Source organism: Lethenteron reissneri, chromosome 19, assembly GCF_015708825.2.
Source record: "Lethenteron reissneri isolate LAM-NWPU_2019-01 chromosome 19, ASM1570882v1, whole genome shotgun sequence".
Lineage (NCBI taxonomy): Eukaryota > Metazoa > Chordata > Hyperoartia > Petromyzontiformes > Petromyzontidae > Lethenteron > Lethenteron reissneri.
Genome location: NC_083797.1, coordinates 13,510,493 through 13,529,643, shown reverse-complemented (window position 1 = coordinate 13,529,643; position 19,151 = coordinate 13,510,493). Strand labels below are relative to the sequence as shown.

General features: G+C 45.6%; 10 non-coding genes across 10 annotated transcripts; all 10 read right to left on the bottom strand.

Moving 5' to 3' along the window:
* Nucleotides 1–4,259: 4,259 nt before the first annotated feature.
* On the bottom strand, nt 4,260–4,330 carry TRNAG-GCC (transfer RNA glycine (anticodon GCC)). Its single transcript has one exon. It is a non-coding gene; the product is annotated as a tRNA-Gly (tRNA).
* A 709-nt stretch (nt 4,331–5,039) lies between these two features.
* On the bottom strand, nt 5,040–5,110 carry TRNAG-GCC (transfer RNA glycine (anticodon GCC)). Its single transcript has one exon. It is a non-coding gene; the product is annotated as a tRNA-Gly (tRNA).
* Nucleotides 5,111–5,817: 707 nt separating this feature from the next.
* On the bottom strand, nt 5,818–5,888 carry TRNAG-GCC (transfer RNA glycine (anticodon GCC)). Its single transcript has one exon. It is a non-coding gene; the product is annotated as a tRNA-Gly (tRNA).
* A 977-nt stretch (nt 5,889–6,865) lies between these two features.
* Nucleotides 6,866–6,936, bottom strand: TRNAG-GCC (transfer RNA glycine (anticodon GCC)). The gene has a single exon. It is a non-coding gene; the product is annotated as a tRNA-Gly (tRNA).
* Nucleotides 6,937–7,963: 1,027 nt separating this feature from the next.
* On the bottom strand, nt 7,964–8,034 carry TRNAG-GCC (transfer RNA glycine (anticodon GCC)). The gene has a single exon. It is a non-coding gene; the product is annotated as a tRNA-Gly (tRNA).
* Nucleotides 8,035–10,117: 2,083 nt separating this feature from the next.
* Nucleotides 10,118–10,188, bottom strand: TRNAG-GCC (transfer RNA glycine (anticodon GCC)). The gene has a single exon. It is a non-coding gene; the product is annotated as a tRNA-Gly (tRNA).
* Nucleotides 10,189–11,215: 1,027 nt separating this feature from the next.
* Nucleotides 11,216–11,286, bottom strand: TRNAG-GCC (transfer RNA glycine (anticodon GCC)). Its single transcript has one exon. It is a non-coding gene; the product is annotated as a tRNA-Gly (tRNA).
* Nucleotides 11,287–13,369: 2,083 nt separating this feature from the next.
* On the bottom strand, nt 13,370–13,440 carry TRNAG-GCC (transfer RNA glycine (anticodon GCC)). Its single transcript has one exon. It is a non-coding gene; the product is annotated as a tRNA-Gly (tRNA).
* Nucleotides 13,441–14,947: 1,507 nt separating this feature from the next.
* TRNAG-GCC (transfer RNA glycine (anticodon GCC)) lies at nt 14,948–15,018 on the bottom strand. The gene has a single exon. It is a non-coding gene; the product is annotated as a tRNA-Gly (tRNA).
* Nucleotides 15,019–15,724: 706 nt separating this feature from the next.
* On the bottom strand, nt 15,725–15,795 carry TRNAG-GCC (transfer RNA glycine (anticodon GCC)). Its single transcript has one exon. It is a non-coding gene; the product is annotated as a tRNA-Gly (tRNA).
* Between the last annotated feature and the right edge of the window lie 3,356 nt (nt 15,796–19,151).

Here is a 19,151-nt window from a genome sequence, read left to right as displayed (position 1 = left end):
AGAAGGTACGCGCCGTAGTGGAGTGGCCACGGCCAAGGAATCTGACGGAGATCAGATCATTTTTGGGGCTTGCCACCTATTATCGTCGATTTGTAAAGGGATTCAGCGAGATTGCACGCCCCCTCACCCAACTCACTTCCCCTAAGCACCCCTATCAGTGGACGGGGGCCTGCCAGACGGCCTTCACCACTCTCAAAGACCACCTCACCCACGCCCCCACCCTCGCTTTCCCCGATTTTACCACCGATTTTATTTTGGACACCGACGCCTGCAGCAGCGGGCTGGGCGCGGTGTTGTCACAGGTACAGGATGGGACGGAACGAGTCATCGCGTACGCCAGCCGGACCTTGAGTGGGGCCGAGCTGAACTATTGCGTGACCCGCCAAGAGTTGTACGCTGTGATTTTCGCATGTAAGCAGTTCCGGCCGTATTTGTACGGCAGGAGATGTCGCGTACGCACTGACCATTATGCTCTTCAGTTCCTTCTTACATTCAAGGAGCCGCGGGGGCAGATGGCCCGTTGGTTGGCGCAGTTGCAGGAGTACAACCTGCAAATCGAGTATCGGGCTGGCCGGACGCATGCAAACGCGGACGCCTTGTCGAGGCGGCCCACGGTGTACGCCGAGACAAGGGCGGAGGAGGCCTGCCCCTGTTTCACGGGGGGACGCTGCCGGCAGGCAACGGACCCCCGAGAGGCCGCGGCCACTGACCCCCCCCCAGCGAGAGAGAGTGCAGTGTGCGCCACAGAGACCCTCACAGGTGGCACCGAGGATCCCGTCGACCGCCCGGCAAGCGCGGGACCCGCGGCTCGGGACCCGATCGGACGGATCCAGGAGGACGTCGGCTGCGCCTTCCCGGGCCTGAACGACGAGCAGCTGAGACAGACCCAGCAGCGAGATCCGGATCTGGCGGCCGTGGAGGCGGCACTGCGGGAGGAAAAGAGCGCCCTACCAGGACCCTGGAGCGGTTTGTATGCCCGGTTGTGTGTGCAGAACGGAGTGGTACGGGAGTTAACCGAGGCCGGCCAGCCAGGGTGCATCTGTGTTCCTGCCCAGGTGCGACCCCAGCTGCTACGGCTGGTGCATGACCACCCACTCGGGGGCCACGATGGGGAACGACGCACTCGAGAGACCCTGCGTCGCCAGTATCTCTGGCCCAAATTGGCACAAGACGTGGCGGCCTGGGTACAGGGCTGCCGCGCCTGTCAGCAGTGCGGGCCGAAACCGGCACGATACCAGGTACCCCTAAGGCCGTTCCGCGTCTGCCGCACGAATCAGCTGGTCGGGATCGATCTACAGGGGCCATTCCCACGATCCCATCGAGGCAACCGGTATATTCTAGTCGCAGTAGAGTATTTCACCCGCTACCCCGTGGCAGTGGCCATCCCTGATAAAACGGCCTTGGTGGTGGCCCGGGCATTCGTAGAACATTACGTACTCAAGCACGGGATCCCGGAACGAGTCCTCACCGACCAGGGTAGCGAGTTCGAGGCCGAGCTGTTCCAGGCACTGTGCCGAGAATTCGGAATCCAGAAGGACCGAACCACAGCGTATCACCCCCAAGCGAACGGTATGGTAGAGCGCATGAATCAGACCCTAGCGGGGAAACTCAAACGTATGGCGGCCGCAAATCAACGGGATTGGGACGAACACCTCCCCTACGCCCTTTTCGCCTACGCCACTACCGTACACACGTCGACGGGACAAACCCCGTTTTTAATGATGTTCGGCCGTGAGTCTCGTTTACCCGCAGATCTGCTATTCGGCGTCCCTTCCCCCCAGCCGGAGGAGGGAAGCCGCCCCGTGGAACACCTGTTGGAGACCCTGCGAGAAGCCCGAGGCCGAGCATACCCGCAAGGGGAAGCCGCGCATCGGCGGCAGGAACAGGGCACCCGACCCCGCATGGAACCCCCCTTATTCCTGACAGGCGCTAAGGTGTGGCTACACACCCCTCGCGTCGGGGCCGGGCAGGTGGGGAAACTGACGACCTACTGGCGGGGACCCTGGACCGTGGTGCGGCAGATATCCCCCTGGACGGTACTAATTTACGGCGGGGAGAGGGGTCGAGAGACGGTGGTCAATGTCCGCCGCTTAAAACCATGGAAAGCGGCCCCGGCGAGAGAGGACTCCGTCACCCGAAAGCCCCGAAATCCCGGAGTACCCGCACCCCTCGTGTTGGGGGGCCTCGCACACTACATGGGCCCCGCCTGGTCCCCGAGACGCCCCGATCCAGTCCGGAGACGGCGCGGACGACGGCCACTAAACCCTTCCGCTGCTGAGTTTGTGCCCCAGCCCACAGGTGCCGGGGGACGGGGAGAGCCGCTGGAGTGGAGGAGGAGACCGCCGCAGGAGCTACAGAGGACGGAACCACCCGCCCCGAGGCCAGCCACCAGGTCCGGACGGATCCCCCGGACCCCGCAACGTTTCCTCGTGGGCGCGGCCCAAGCGAGGTGCTCCAGTCAACCCGGGACGGGGACTGGCACCTCGGGGGGCTATGTGATGCCGCCGCCACGAAGCCGTTCGGCAGGCACCAAATCCCCGACCTCGCCACCACCAAGCAACGGAGCCGACCCCGCGTCCCCCTCACCTCACCTCACATGAACACACCCGCACTCATTTCCCCCCCCCCCCATAGAGCTCCGAGGGGAGGTCGCCTGGCCGACCGGTTTTTATCCGAGAGACCCTTATCGGGATTAATTCTCACGGTTTCCGGCGATCAGGGGATTGGATGACCTCCCCCGTGCTACGTGGCACCGCGGCGCTGCGGCCGGCCTTAATATGGTGTGGTCGCGGCGTGGGGCATTCGGCCACCGCGGTTGAAGCGCATCTCCCCCCACACACACTCCCACGGGTCGACGGGGCGAGCAGGGGAGGCACGGGACAGCATGAATAGGGGGGTCACAGGGGCTGTTGCGCATAGTCATGGAGGGTTGGGATAATTGCGCTTGAGCGCGCAGGCCCCATTGTTAGGGAGGGTAAGGGATTAAGTAGGATTTACGCCTTGCACGCAGCACACTGATTAGCATATCAACAGCGCCCAGAACCGCCGTGCGCGTGCCAGAGGATCGCGAGCCCATTGTTTAGCGCAGCATCCCCTTTGAGGTAGGGAGGATAAATAGAGGGGCGCAGAGGGAAAATAGCTCTCTTCTCTCCAGCGCCAGGCGACAGGACGCTCTCCAGTCCAGCGACCCGATCGTCCGTGAGACGCATCGAGGTGCGCTGCGAGCACGGGATCAACGAACCGCCGTGGGCATCCAGCAGGAAGTAAGTAGGTGAATTAGAATCATAGCAGATAAATCGGGAATAGGTATAAAGGTATCAGCGTAGGCCAGCCTCGTCGACTCACTGATTTAACATTAAATTACCAGGTATCAGATAATAAATCATTAATAGCGAAGCGTGGTCTCGCGTGATATTGTCGTGCAGTGTGAGCGTGTGGGTGCGCGTGTGTACACTGTGGTTCACCACGTGAGTGAGCTCTGCGTAGAGCGGCGCACGAGTGGGTGTCGCGTGTGTGCAGGTGTGTGCGCTCGTAGTGTGGGTGAAGGGGTCGGTGCGTCCGCAGGTCCCCGATCCGTCTGTCGCCGCCGGGACTCGCGCAGTGTGAGGGCAGCGCCGTTCGCCCCCGACCCCCGTTTTAATAGCGCGTGATCCGTGGAGAGACAACGCAGCGTCTGCAGGTGAACGAGGGCGTGCGGCGAGCTATGCCTCTCACACGAGCTCGCGGAGGGACGGACCAGGGAGGGGAGCCGTCGGGCGATGAGCCCAGCGACGGCAGCAGCTGCTCGCAGAGCAGCGAGGGGTCGGCGCACGGCGGAGCCCCTGCCATAGGCACGGAGCAGGGAGGGACTCCGGGGACCAGCGGCCCCAACATATACAAGGGAATGCATTTGATGCGATTAATATTCTTCATTGACATGGAAAGTCATTTTCTTGAAACCACTCCACGTGCATTTTAATCGGTTATGATGTTGCTTATCTGGATATAAGTGCTTTGGCCAGGAATCGATCCCAGGTCTTCCACGTGGCAGTCCAGAATTCTTCCACTGAATCACCTATACCACATTCCACTCGAATTTTTTTACGTGAGATGCATGATGCATGAATACTCTTCTTTTTTCCATCGTCCAAAATTAGCGTTTTCTCTGTGTATATAGAATCTGACTTTTTATTTTTTTCATCACGATCTGCAGATGATGGTGGGTTCTTTTTTATATTCGCTACAAATTTGCAGTTTATTGTTGTTTAGTTGGATAAAAGTGCATCGGCCGGGAATCGAACCCGGGCCTCCCGCGTGGCAGGCGAGAATTCTACCACTGAACCACCGATGCCTCGTGTGCCTGGTGTGATTTTACGTGAGATGCATGAATACTGAACTTCTTTCAGCAGCGTGTGAGACTTTTCTGTGTTTCTTAGGCTCCTGACTTTCCCATTTTTCTTGAATATCCGAAGATGGACTAAATTGATGATATGCAAGTTATTGGGATGTTGTTAAAATATTTCTTCACCTGTTATAAAGATTTGGTAGAACCGCTTTCCGCAAGATAAATCCTTCGTCACTACTCGTTTCCAATACTAGTTATTGCATTTTGTTGTCAAAATAACTGCGACCTGATTTCCGCAGCTGAAAGTGACCTCACCGTGTTTGTTTCTGCAAGTATACAAGGGAATGCATTTGATGCGATTAATATTCTTCATTGACATGGAAAGTAATTTTCTTAAAACCACTCCACGTGCATTTTAATCGGTTATAATGTTGCTTATCTGGACAAAAATGCATTGGCCAGGAATCGATCTCAGGTCTCCCACGTGGCAGTCCAGAATTCTACCACTGAATCACCTATACCACATTCCACTCGAATTTTTTTTACGTGAGATGCATTAATACTCTTCTTTTTTCATTCCTCCAAAATTGCGTGTTCTCTGTGTATATAGAATCTGACTTTTTAATTTTTTCATCACGATCTGCAGATGATGGTGGGTTCTTTTTTTTATATTCGCTACAAATTTGCAGTTTATTGTTGTTTAGTTGGATAAAAGTGCATCGGCCGGGAATCGAACCCGGGCCTCCCGCGTGGCAGGCGAGAATTCTACCACTGAACCACCGATGCCTCGTGTGCCTGGTGTGATTTTACGTGAGATGCATGAATACTGAACTTCTTTCAGCAGCGTGTGAGACTTTTCTGTGTTTCTTAGGCTCCTGACTTTCCCATTTTTCTTGAATATCCGAAGATGGACTAAATTGATAATATGCAAGTTATTGGGATGTTGTTAAAATATTTCTTCACCTGTTATAAAGATTTGGTAGAACCGCTTTCCGCAAGATAAATCCTTCGTCACTACTTGTTTCCAATACTAGTTATTGCATTTTGTTGTCAAAATAACTGCGACCTGATTTCAGCAGCTGAAAGTGACCTCACCGTGTTTGTTTCTGCAAGTATACAAGGGAATGAATTTGAAGCGATTAACCTTCTTCATTGACATGTAAAGTCATTTTCCTGAAACCACTCCACGTGCATTTTAATCGGTTATAATGTTGCTTATCTGGACAAAAGTGCATTGGCCAGGAATCGATCTCAGGTCTCCCACGTGGCAGTCCAGAATTCTACCACTGAATCACCTATACCACATTCCACTCGAATTTTTTTTACGTGAGATGCATTAATACTCTTCTTTTTTCATTCCTCCAAAATTGCGTGTTCTCTGTGTATATAGAATCTGACTTTATAATTTTTTCATCAAGATCTGCAGATGATGGTGGGTTCTTTTTTATATTCGCTACAAATTTGCAGTTTATTGTTGTTTAGTTGGATAAAAGTGCATCGGCCGGGAATCGAACCCGGGCCTCCCGCGTGGCAGGCGAGAATTCTACCACTGAACCACCGATGCCTCGTGTGCCTGGTGTGATTTTACGTGAGATCCATGAATACTGAACTTCTTTCAGTCGCGTGTGAGACTTTTCAGTGTTTCTTAGGCTCCTGACTTTCCCATTTTTCTTGAATATCCGAAGATGGACTAAATTGATGATATGCAAGTTATTGGGATGTTGTTAAAATATTTCTTCACCTGTTATAAAGATTTGGTAGAACCGCTTTCCGCAAGATAAATCCTTCGTCACTACTCGTTTCCAATACTAGTTATTGCATTTTGTTGTCAAAATAACTGCGACCTGATTTCCGCAGCTGAAAGTGACCTCACCGTGTTTGTTTCTGCAAGTATACAAGGGAATGCATTTGATGCGATTAATATTCTTCATTGACATGGAAAGTAATTTTCTTAAAACCACTCCACGTGCATTTTTATCGGTTATGATGTTGCTTATCTGGATATAAGTGCTTTGGCCAGGAATCGATCTCAGGTCTCCCACGTGGCAGTCCAGAATTCTACCACTGAATCACCTATACCACATTCCACTCGAATTTTTTTTACGTGAGATGCATTAATACTCTTCTTTTTTCATTCCTCCAAAATTGCGTGTTCTCTGTGTATATAGAATCCTGCTTTTTATTTTTTTCATCACGATCTGCAGATGATGGTGGGTTATTTTTTTATATTCGCTACATATTTGCAGTTTATTGTTGTTTAGTTGGATAAAAGTGCATCGGCCGGGAATCGATCCCAGGTCTTCCACGTGGCAGTCCAGAATTCTTCCTCTGAATCACCTATACCACATTCCACTCGAATTTTTTTACGTGAGATGCATGATGCATGAATACTCTTCTTTTTTCCATCGTCCAAAATTAGCGTTTTCTCTGTGTATATAGAATCTGACTTTTTATTTTTTTCATCACGATCTGCAGATGATGGTGGGTTCTTTTTATATTCGCTACAAATTTGCAGTTTATTGTTGTTTAGTTGGATAAAAGTGCATCGGCCGGGAATCGAACCCGGGCCTCCCGCGTGGCAGGCGAGAATTCTACCACTGAACCACCGATGCCTCGTGTGCCTGGTGTGATTTTACGTGAGATGCATGAATACTGATCTTCTTTCAGTAGCGTGTGAGACTTTTCTGTGTTTCTTAGGCTCCTGACTTTCCCATTTTTCTTGAATATCCGAAGATGGACTAAATTGATGATATGCAAGTTATTGGGATGTAGTTAAAATATTTCATCACCTGTTATAAAGATTTGGTATAACCGCTTTCCGCAAGATAAATCCTTCGTCACTACTCGTTTCCAATACTAGTTATTGCATTTTGTTGTCAAAATAACTGCGACCTGATTTCCGCAGCTGAAAGTGACCTCACCGTGTTTGTTTCTGCAAGTATACAAGGGAATGAATTTGAAGCGATTAACCTTCTTCATTGACATGTAAAGTCATTTTCATGAAACCACTCCACGTGCATTTTAATCGGTTATAATGTTGCTTATCTGGATAAAAGTGCATTGGCCAGGAATCGATCTCAGGTCTCCCACGTGGCAGTCCGGAATTTTACCACTGAATCACCTATACCACATTCCACTCGAATTTTTTTTACGTGAGATGCATTAATACTTCGATTTAAAGCTTTCGTGACTGCAGGGATTCATCTTCTTGGTTCTTTCGGTAAAGTCACGTAGAAGGGAAGTAATAAAATAATAAAAATAAAACATAATAAAATAAAATAATTCTCACGACGTTTCGGCTACAACGCAAGCAGCCGTCTTCAGGTGAAGAATGCTTGGTAGTGTCTCATTCTTCACCTGAAGACGGCTGCTTGCGTTGTAGCCGAAACGTCGTGAGAATTATTTTATTTTATTATGTTTTATTTTTATTATTGTATTACTTCCCTTCTACGTGACTTTACCGAAAGAACCAAGAAGATGCATTAATACTCTTCTTTTTTCATTCCACCAAAATTGCGTGTTCTCTGTGTATATAGAATCTGACTTTCTTATTTTTTCATCACGATCTGCAGATGATGGTGGGTTCTTTTTTATATTCGCTACAAATTTGCAGTTTATGGTTGTTTAGTTGGATAAAAGTGCATCGGCCGGGAATCGAACCCGGGCCTCCCGCGTGGCAGGCGAGAATTCTACCACTGAACCACCGATGCCTCGTGTGCCTGGTGTGATTTTACGTGAGATGCATGAATACTGAAAATCTTTCAGTAGCGTGTGAGACTTTTCTGTGTTTCTTAGGCTCCTGACTTTCCCATTTTTCTTGAATATCCGAAGATGGACTAAATTGATGATATGCAAGTTATTGGGATGTTGTTAAAATATTTCTTCACCTGTTATAAAGATTTGGTAGAACCGCTTTCCGCAAGATAAATCCTTCGTCACTACTCGTTTCCAATACTAGTTATTGCATTTTGTTGTCAAAATAACTGCGACCTGATTTCCGCAGCTGAAAGTGACCTCACGGTGTTTGTTTCTGCAAGTATACAAGGGAATGAAGTTGAAGCGATTAATCTTCTTCATTGACATGTAAAGTCAATTTCCTGAAACCACTCCACGTGCATTTTAATCGGTTATAATGTTGCATATCTGGATAAAAGTGCATTGGCCAGGAATCGATCTCAGGTCTCCCACGTGGAAGTCCAGAATTCTACCACTGAATCACCTATAACACATTCCACTCGAATTTTTTTTACGTGAGATGCATTAATACTCTTCTTTTTTCATTCCTCCAAAATTGCGTGTTCTCTGTGTATATAGAATCTGACTTTTTAATTTTTTCATCACGATCTGCAGATGATGGTGGGTTCTTTTTTATATTCGCTACAAATTTGCAGTTTATTGTTGTTTAGTTGGATAAAAGTGCATCGGCCGGGAATCGAACCCGGGCCTCCCGCGTGGCAGGCGAGAATTCTACCACTGAACCACCGAACCACCGATGCCTCGTGTGCCTGGTGTGATTTTACGTGAGATGCATGAATACTGAACTTCTTTCAGTCGCGTGTGAGACTTTTCTGTGTTTCTTAGGCTCCTGAATTTCCCATTTTTCATGAATATCCGAAGATGAAGATGGACTAAATTGATTATATGCAAGTTATTGGGATGATGTCAAAATATTTCTTCACCTGTTATAAAGATTTGGTATAACCGCTTTCCGCAAGAGAAATCCTTCGTCACTACTCGTTTCCAATACTAGTTTTTGCATTTCGTTGTCACAATTACTGCGACCTGATTTCTGCAGCGGAAAGTGACCTCACCGTGTTTTTTTCTGCAAGTATACAAGGGAATGAAGTTGAAGCGATTAATCTTCTTCATTGACATGTAAAGTCATTTTCCTGAAACCACTCCACGTGCATTTTAATCGGTTATAATGTTGCTTATCTGGATAAAAGTGCATTGGCCAGGAATCGATCTCAGGTCTCCCACGTGGAAGTCCAGAATTCTACCACTGAATCACCTATACCACATTCCACTCGAATTTTTTTTACGTGAGATGCATTAATACTCTTCTTTTTTCATTCCGCCAAAAATGCGTGTTCTCTGTGTATATAGAATCTGACTTTTAAATTTTTTCATCACGATCTGCAGATGATGGTGGGTTCTTTTTTTATATTCGCGACAAATTTGCAGTTTATTGTTGTTTAGTTGGATAAAAGTGCATCGGCCGGGAATCGATCTCAGGTCTCCCACGTGGCAGTCCGGAATTTTACCACTGAATCACCTATACCACATTCAACTCGAATTTTTTTTACGTGAGATGCATTAATACTTCGATTTAAAGCTTTCGTGACTGCAGGGATTCATCTTCTTGGTTCTTTCGGTAAAGTCACGTAGAAGGGAAGTAATACAATAATAAAAATAAAACATAATAAAATAAAATAATTCTCACGACGTTTCGGCTACAACGCAAGCAGCCGTCTTCAGGTGAAGAATGCTTGGTAGTGTCTCATTCTTCACCTGAAGACGGCTGCTTGCGTTGTAGCCGAAACGTCGTGAGAATTATTTTATTTTATTATGTTTTATTTTTATTATTGTATTACTTCCCTTCTACGTGACTTTACCGAAAGAACCAAGAAGATGCATTAATACTCTTCTTTTTTCATTCCACCAAAATTGCGTGTTCTCTGTGTATATAGAATCTGACTTTCTTATCTTTTCATCACGATCTGCAGATGATGGTGGGTTCTTTTTTATATTCGCTACAAATTTGCAGTTTATTGTTGTTTAGTTGGATAAAAGTGCATCGGCCGGGAATCGAACCCGGGCCTCCCGCGTGGCAGGCGAGAATTCTACCACTGAACCACCGATGCCTCGTGTGCCTGGTGTGATTTTACGTGAGATGCATGAATACTGAACTTCTTTCAGCAGCGTGTGAGACTTTTCTGTGTTTCTTAGGCTCCTGACTTTCCCATTTTTCTTGAATATCCGAAGATGGACTAAATTGATGATATGCAAGTTATTGGGATGTAGTTAAAATATTTCATCACCTGTTATAAAGATTTGGTATAACCGCTTTCCGCAAGATAAATCCTTCGTCACTACTCGTTTCCAATACTAGTTATTGCATTTTGTTGTCAAAATAACTGCGACCTGATTTCCGCAGCTGAAAGTGACCTCACCGTGTTTGTTTCTGCAAGTATACAAGGGAATGAATTTGAAGCGATTAACCTTCTTCATTGACATGTAAAGTCATTTTCATGAAACCACTCCACGTGCATTTTAATCGGTTATAATGTTGCTTATCTGGATAAAAGTGCATTGGCCAGGAATCGATCTCAGGTCTCCCACGTGGCAGTCCGGAATTTTACCACTGAATCACCTATACCACATTCCACTCGAATTTTTTTTACGTGAGATGCATTAATACTTCGATTTAAAGCTTTCGTGACTGCAGGGATTCATCTTCTTGGTTCTTTCGGTAAAGTCACGTAGAAGGGAAGTAATAAAATAATAAAAATAAAACATAATAAAATAAAATAATTCTCACGACGTTTCGGCTACAACGCAAGCAGCCGTCTTCAGGTGAAGAATGCTTGGTAGTGTCTCATTCTTCACCTGAAGACGGCTGCTTGCGTTGTAGCCGAAACGTCGTGAGAATTATTTTATTTTATTATGTTTTATTTTTATTATTGTATTACTTCCCTTCTACGTGACTTTACCGAAAGAACCAAGAAGATGCATTAATACTCTTCTTTTTTCATTCCACCAAAATTGCGTGTTCTCTGTGTATATAGAATCTGACTTTCTTATTTTTTCATCACGATCTGCAGATGATGGTGGGTTCTTTTTTATATTCGCTACAAATTTGCAGTTTATGGTTGTTTAGTTGGATAAAAGTGCATCGGCCGGGAATCGAACCCGGGCCTCCCGCGTGGCAGGCGAGAATTCTACCACTGAACCACCGATGCCTCGTGTGCCTGGTGTGATTTTACGTGAGATGCATGAATACTGAAAATCTTTCAGTAGCGTGTGAGACTTTTCTGTGTTTCTTAGGCTCCTGACTTTCCCATTTTTCTTGAATATCCGAAGATGGACTAAATTGATGATATGCAAGTTATTGGGATGTTGTTAAAATATTTCTTCACCTGTTATAAAGATTTGGTAGAACCGCTTTCCGCAAGATAAATCCTTCGTCACTACTCGTTTCCAATACTAGTTATTGCATTTTGTTGTCAAAATAACTGCGACCTGATTTCCGCAGCTGAAAGTGACCTCACGGTGTTTGTTTCTGCAAGTATACAAGGGAATGAAGTTGAAGCGATTAATCTTCTTCATTGACATGTAAAGTCAATTTCCTGAAACCACTCCACGTGCATTTTAATCGGTTATAATGTTGCATATCTGGATAAAAGTGCATTGGCCAGGAATCGATCTCAGGTCTCCCACGTGGAAGTCCAGAATTCTACCACTGAATCACCTATAACACATTCCACTCGAATTTTTTTTACGTGAGATGCATTAATACTCTTCTTTTTTCATTCCTCCAAAATTGCGTGTTCTCTGTGTATATAGAATCTGACTTTTTAATTTTTTCATCACGATCTGCAGATGATGGTGGGTTCTTTTTTATATTCGCTACAAATTTGCAGTTTATTGTTGTTTAGTTGGATAAAAGTGCATCGGCCGGGAATCGAACCCGGGCCTCCCGCGTGGCAGGCGAGAATTCTACCACTGAACCACCGAACCACCGATGCCTCGTGTGCCTGGTGTGATTTTACGTGAGATGCATGAATACTGAACTTCTTTCAGTCGCGTGTGAGACTTTTCTGTGTTTCTTAGGCTCCTGAATTTCCCATTTTTCATGAATATCCGAAGATGAAGATGGACTAAATTGATTATATGCAAGTTATTGGGATGATGTCAAAATATTTCTTCACCTGTTATAAAGATTTGGTATAACCGCTTTCCGCAAGAGAAATCCTTCGTCACTACTCGTTTCCAATACTAGTTTTTGCATTTCGTTGTCACAATTACTGCGACCTGATTTCTGCAGCGGAAAGTGACCTCACCGTGTTTTTTTCTGCAAGTATACAAGGGAATGAAGTTGAAGCGATTAATCTTCTTCATTGACATGTAAAGTCATTTTCCTGAAACCACTCCACGTGCATTTTAATCGGTTATAATGTTGCTTATCTGGATAAAAGTGCATTGGCCAGGAATCGATCTCAGGTCTCCCACGTGGAAGTCCAGAATTCTACCACTGAATCACCTATACCACATTCCACTCGAATTTTTTTTACGTGAGATGCATTAATACTCTTCTTTTTTCATTCCGCCAAAAATGCGTGTTCTCTGTGTATATAGAATCTGACTTTTAAATTTTTTCATCACGATCTGCAGATGATGGTGGGTTCTTTTTTTATATTCGCGACAAATTTGCAGTTTATTGTTGTTTAGTTGGATAAAAGTGCATCGGCCGGGAATCGATCTCAGGTCTCCCACGTGGCAGTCCGGAATTTTACCACTGAATCACCTATACCACATTCAACTCGAATTTTTTTTACGTGAGATGCATTAATACTTCGATTTAAAGCTTTCGTGACTGCAGGGATTCATCTTCTTGGTTCTTTCGGTAAAGTCACGTAGAAGGGAAGTAATACAATAATAAAAATAAAACATAATAAAATAAAATAATTCTCACGACGTTTCGGCTACAACGCAAGCAGCCGTCTTCAGGTGAAGAATGCTTGGTAGTGTCTCATTCTTCACCTGAAGACGGCTGCTTGCGTTGTAGCCGAAACGTCGTGAGAATTATTTTATTTTATTATGTTTTATTTTTATTATTGTATTACTTCCCTTCTACGTGACTTTACCGAAAGAACCAAGAAGATGCATTAATACTCTTCTTTTTTCATTCCACCAAAATTGCGTGTTCTCTGTGTATATAGAATCTGACTTTCTTATTTTTTCATCACGATCTGCAGATGATGGTGGGTTCTTTTTTATATTCGCTACAAATTTGCAGTTTATGGTTGTTTAGTTGGATAAAAGTGCATCGGCCGGGAATCGAACCCGGGCCTCCCGCGTGGCAGGCGAGAATTCTACCACTGAACCACCGATGCCTCGTGTGCCTGGTGTGATTTTACGTGAGATGCATGAATACTGAAAATCTTTCAGTAGCGTGTGAGACTTTTCTGTGTTTCTTAGGCTCCTGACTTTCCCATTTTTCTTGAATATCCGAAGATGGACTAAATTGATGATATGCAAGTTATTGGGATGTTGTTAAAATATTTCTTCACCTGTTATAAAGATTTGGTAGAACCGCTTTCCGCAAGATAAATCCTTCGTCACTACTCGTTTCCAATACTAGTTATTGCATTTTGTTGTCAAAATAACTGCGACCTGATTTCCGCAGCTGAAAGTGACCTCACGGTGTTTGTTTCTGCAAGTATACAAGGGAATGAAGTTGAAGCGATTAATCTTCTTCATTGACATGTAAAGTCAATTTCCTGAAACCACTCCACGTGCATTTTAATCGGTTATAATGTTGCATATCTGGATAAAAGTGCATTGGCCAGGAATCGATCTCAGGTCTCCCACGTGGAAGTCCAGAATTCTACCACTGAATCACCTATAACACATTCCACTCGAATTTTTTTTACGTGAGATGCATTAATACTCTTCTTTTTTCATTCCTCCAAAATTGCGTGTTCTCTGTGTATATAGAATCTGACTTTTTAATTTTTTCATCACGATCTGCAGATGATGGTGGGTTCTTTTTTATATTCGCTACAAATTTGCAGTTTATTGTTGTTTAGTTGGATAAAAGTGCATCGGCCGGGAATCGAACCCGGGCCTCCCGCGTGGCAGGCGAGAATTCTACCACTGAACCACCGAACCACCGATGCCTCGTGTGCCTGGTGTGATTTTACGTGAGATGCATGAATACTGAACTTCTTTCAGTCGCGTGTGAGACTTTTCTGTGTTTCTTAGGCTCCTGAATTTCCCATTTTTCATGAATATCCGAAGATGAAGATGGACTAAATTGATTATATGCAAGTTATTGGGATGATGTCAAAATATTTCTTCACCTGTTATAAAGATTTGGTATAACCGCTTTCCGCAAGAGAAATCCTTCGTCACTACTCGTTTCCAATACTAGTTTTTGCATTTCGTTGTCACAATTACTGCGACCTGATTTCTGCAGCGGAAAGTGACCTCACCGTGTTTTTTTCTGCAAGTATACAAGGGAATGCATTTGATGCGATTAATATTCTTCATTGACATGGAAAGTTATTTTCTTGAAACCACTCCACGTGCATTTTTATCGGTTATGATGTTGCTTATCTGGATATTAGTGCTTTGGCCAGGAATCGATCCCAGGTCTTCCACGTGGCAGTCCAGAATTCTTCCACTGAATCACCTATACCACATTCCACTCGAATTTTTTTACGTGAGATGCATGATGCATGAATACTCTTCTTTTTTCCATCGTCCAAAATTGCGTTTTCTCTTTGTATATAGAATCTGACTTTTTAATTTTTTCATCACGATCTGCAAGATGATGGTGGGTTCTTTTTTTATATTCGCTACAAATTTGCAGTTTATTGTTGTTGAGTTGGATAAAAGTGCATCGGCCGGGAATCGAACCCGGGCCTCCCGCGTGGCAGGCGAGAATTCTACCACTGAACCACCGATGCCTCGGGTGCCCGGTGTGATTTTACGTGAGATGCATGAATACTGAAAATCTTTCAGTAGAGTGTGAGACTTTTCTGTGTTTCTTAGGCTCCTGACTTTCCCATTTTTCTTGAATATCCGAAGATGGACTAAATTGATGATATGCAAGTTATTGGGATGTTGTTAAAATATTTATTCACCTGTTATAAAGATTTGGTAGAACCGCTATCCGCAAGATAAATCCTTCGTCACTACTCGTTTCCAATACTAGTTATTGCATTTTGTTGCAAAATAACTGCGACCTGATTTCCGCAGTTGAAAGTGACCTCACCGTGTTTGTTTCTGCAAGTATACAAGGGAATGAATTTGAAGCGATTAACCTTCTTCATTGACATGTAAAGTCATTTTCCTGAAACCACTCCACGTGCATTTTAATCGGTTATAATGTTGCTTATCTGGATAAAAGTGCATTGGCCAGGAATCGATCTCAGGTCTCCCACGTGGCAGTCCAGAATTCTACCACTGAATCACCTATACCACATTCCACTCGACTTTTTTTTACGTGAGATGCATTAATACTCTTCTTTTTTCATTCCTCCAAAATTGCGTGTTCTCTGTGTATATAGAATCTGACTTTTTAATTTTTTCATCACGATCTGCAGATGATGGTGGGTTCTTTTTTATATTCGCTACAAATTTGCAGTTTATTGTTGTTTAGTTGGATAAAAGTGCATCGGCCGGGAATCGAACCCGGGCCTCCCGCGTGGCAGGCGAGAATTCTACCACTGAACCACCGATGCCTCGTGTGCCTGGTGTGATTTTACGTGAGATCCATGAATACTGAACTTCTTTCAGTCGCGTGTGAGACTTTTCTGTGTTTCTTAGGCTCCTGACTTTCCCATTTTTCTTGAATATCCGAAGATGAAGATGGACTAAATTGATGATATGCAAGTTATTGGGATGTTGTTAAAATATTTCTTCACCTGTTATAAAGATTTGGTATAACCGCTTTCCGCAAGAGAAATCCTTCGTCAATACTCGTTTCCAATACTAGTTATTGCATTTCGTTGTCAAAATTACTGCGACCTGATTTCCGCAGCTGAAAGTGACCTCACCGTGTTATTTTCTGCAAGTATACAAGGGAATGCATTTGATGCGATTAACATTCTTCATTGACATGGAAAGTTATTTTCTTGAAACCACTCCACGTGCATTTTTATCGGTTACTAGCTGTACTACCCGGCTTCACCCGGGACTTGTATCTACCACGGCCGGCCGCCTTTGTCTCCCCAGTGGCGATGTTAATACGCTACAGTAGTTAAGTTACTCGTTTGAGGCACAGTCGACCTAGGGGAGGTTCAAATAATCGTCACCGGTGGTGGCCGTGAGCGGGAATCGAACTGGGTTTGCCGGGTTGGTAGCGCAGCGTAGCGTTAAGCACTACACCCACCGCTCCTCACACACCACACACGCACAGACACACACACAGACACACACACAGACACACGCAGACACACACAGACAGAAACACACACACAGACAGCACGCTAACCACTACACTACCGCTCCCCACACACCACACACGCACACACACAGACACACACACAGACACACACACAGACACACACACACAGACACACACACACAGACACAGGCAGCACGCTAAGCACTACACTACCGTTCCCCCTACACAACACACGCGCGCGCGTCCATAGGTACACATACACGCGCTTGCTGCAGACACACACGACTTTCAGGGTGCATACGGCAGTAAACGACTGAAATAATAAAGCGGCAATGCTGTGTAAGGAACGCCTTAGACCCGCATTATACATTTGTGTAATGCGAGCGTAAACACACAAACACACACAAACACATACACAATACACACACACATACATGCAGACACACAGACAGACACATAACACACATACATACACACACATACAAACACAGAAACACATACACACACATACATAGACACACACATACATACACACAAACACATCCACAGACGTACATACACACATACATACAGGCATGCAGACATACACATAAACACATACAAAAAAACCCACATACATACACACACACATACATACACACAAACACATGCACATACATACACACATGCATACAGACACACAGACATACACATAAACACATACACACATACACATGACCCGGCTTCGCCCGGGACTTGGATCCACCACGGCGGCAAAACCGACATACATACACACACAGACATACACACAAACACATACACACACATACATACACACATGCATACAGACACACAGACATACACATAAACACATACACATGACCCGGCTTCGCCCGGGACTTGGATCTACCACGCCCAGCCGCCTTTGTCTCCCAAGTGCCGATGTTAATACGCCACACCAGTTACTCGTTTGAGGCTGAGTGGACCTAGGGGAGGTTCAAATAATCGTCACCGGTGGTGGCCGTGAGCGGGAATGGAACTGGGTTCGCCGGGTTGGTAGCGCAGCGTAGCGTTAAGCACTACACCCACCGCTCCTCACACACCACACACGCACAGACACACACACAGACACACGCAGACACACACAGACAGACACAGACAGACACACACACACACAGACACACAGACAGCACGCTAAGCACTACACTACCGCTCCCCACACACCACACACGCACACACACAGACACACACACAGACACACGCAGACACACACAGACAGACACAGACAGACACACACACACACAGACACAGACAGCACGCTAAGCACTACACTACCGTTCCCCCTACACAACACACGCGCGCGCGTCCATAGGTACACATACACGCGCTTGCTGCAGACACACACGACTTTCAGGGTGCGTAAGGCAGTAAACGACTGAAATAATAAAGCGGCAATGCTGTGCGAGGAACGCCTTAGACCAGCAACACATTTGTGTAATGCGAGCGTAAACACACAAACACATACAAACACATACACACACATACATACACACACATACACACAAACACATACACACAGACATACACATACACACAAACACACACATACATGCACACAAACACATACACAATACACACACACATACATGCAGACACAGACAGACACATAACACACATACATACACACACATACACACACATACATAGACACACACATACATAGACACACACAAACATACACACAAACACATGCACACACGTACATACACACATACATAGAGACACGCAGACATACACATAAAGACATAAAAAAAACCCACATACATACACACACACATACACACAAACACATACATACACATACATACACACATACATAGAGACACACAGACATACACATAAACACAAACACACATACACATGACCCGGCTTCGCCCGGGACTTGGATCCACGATGCCCCGCCGCCTTTGTCTCCCCAGTGACGATGTTCACACACGACAGCAGTTACGCTTTTGAGGCTGAGTGGACCTAGGGGAGGGCCAGGTCCGTTTCAAATAATCGTCAGCGGTGGTGGGCGTGAGTTGGAATCGAACTGGGGTCGCTCAAGCAGCTTAATGACTGTTTGTACAAAGAACATATAAAGAATCGATTATAATAACCAGGCAAGAGTCCACATTATAGACTGCCAGTACACGCACTCAGCTTCATAAGCAGGCTAGAGTGTACATGATAGAGTGGCAGTACGCTCACCGAGCTTAATAAGCAGGCTACAGTGTACATGATAGACTGGCAGTACGCTCACCCAGCTTAATGAGTATTTGTACAGTGAACATTAAAGTAATGGATTGTTGGCGCGTTGGGTTTAAAAGTAATATTAATAGCACACATTGTGGTGGGGGTGTAGTGAAGAGTAGGAAAAACTTTGGTGAATTTACCTCAGAGTGGCGTGGTGGGTGTCGAGGCCTAGTAGCGTGCAAAGCCTGCGGCCTCGCCTAAAATTGTCGGCTTGGAAGAGGCAGGGTACGGGTGGCGTTCCTTCCACCCCCCCCTAGCGCTCCAACAATACTGTGTAATGGCTATTATTTAATTAAATACGGAGCTTATGAAAGTGGCGAAGGCGTGGCTAGCCGTTGGCAGGGGCAACCGCCGTCCAATGAAACTGCAGCCCTTGGCGAAGGCGTGGCTAGCCGTTGCCAGGTCCAATGAAAGCGG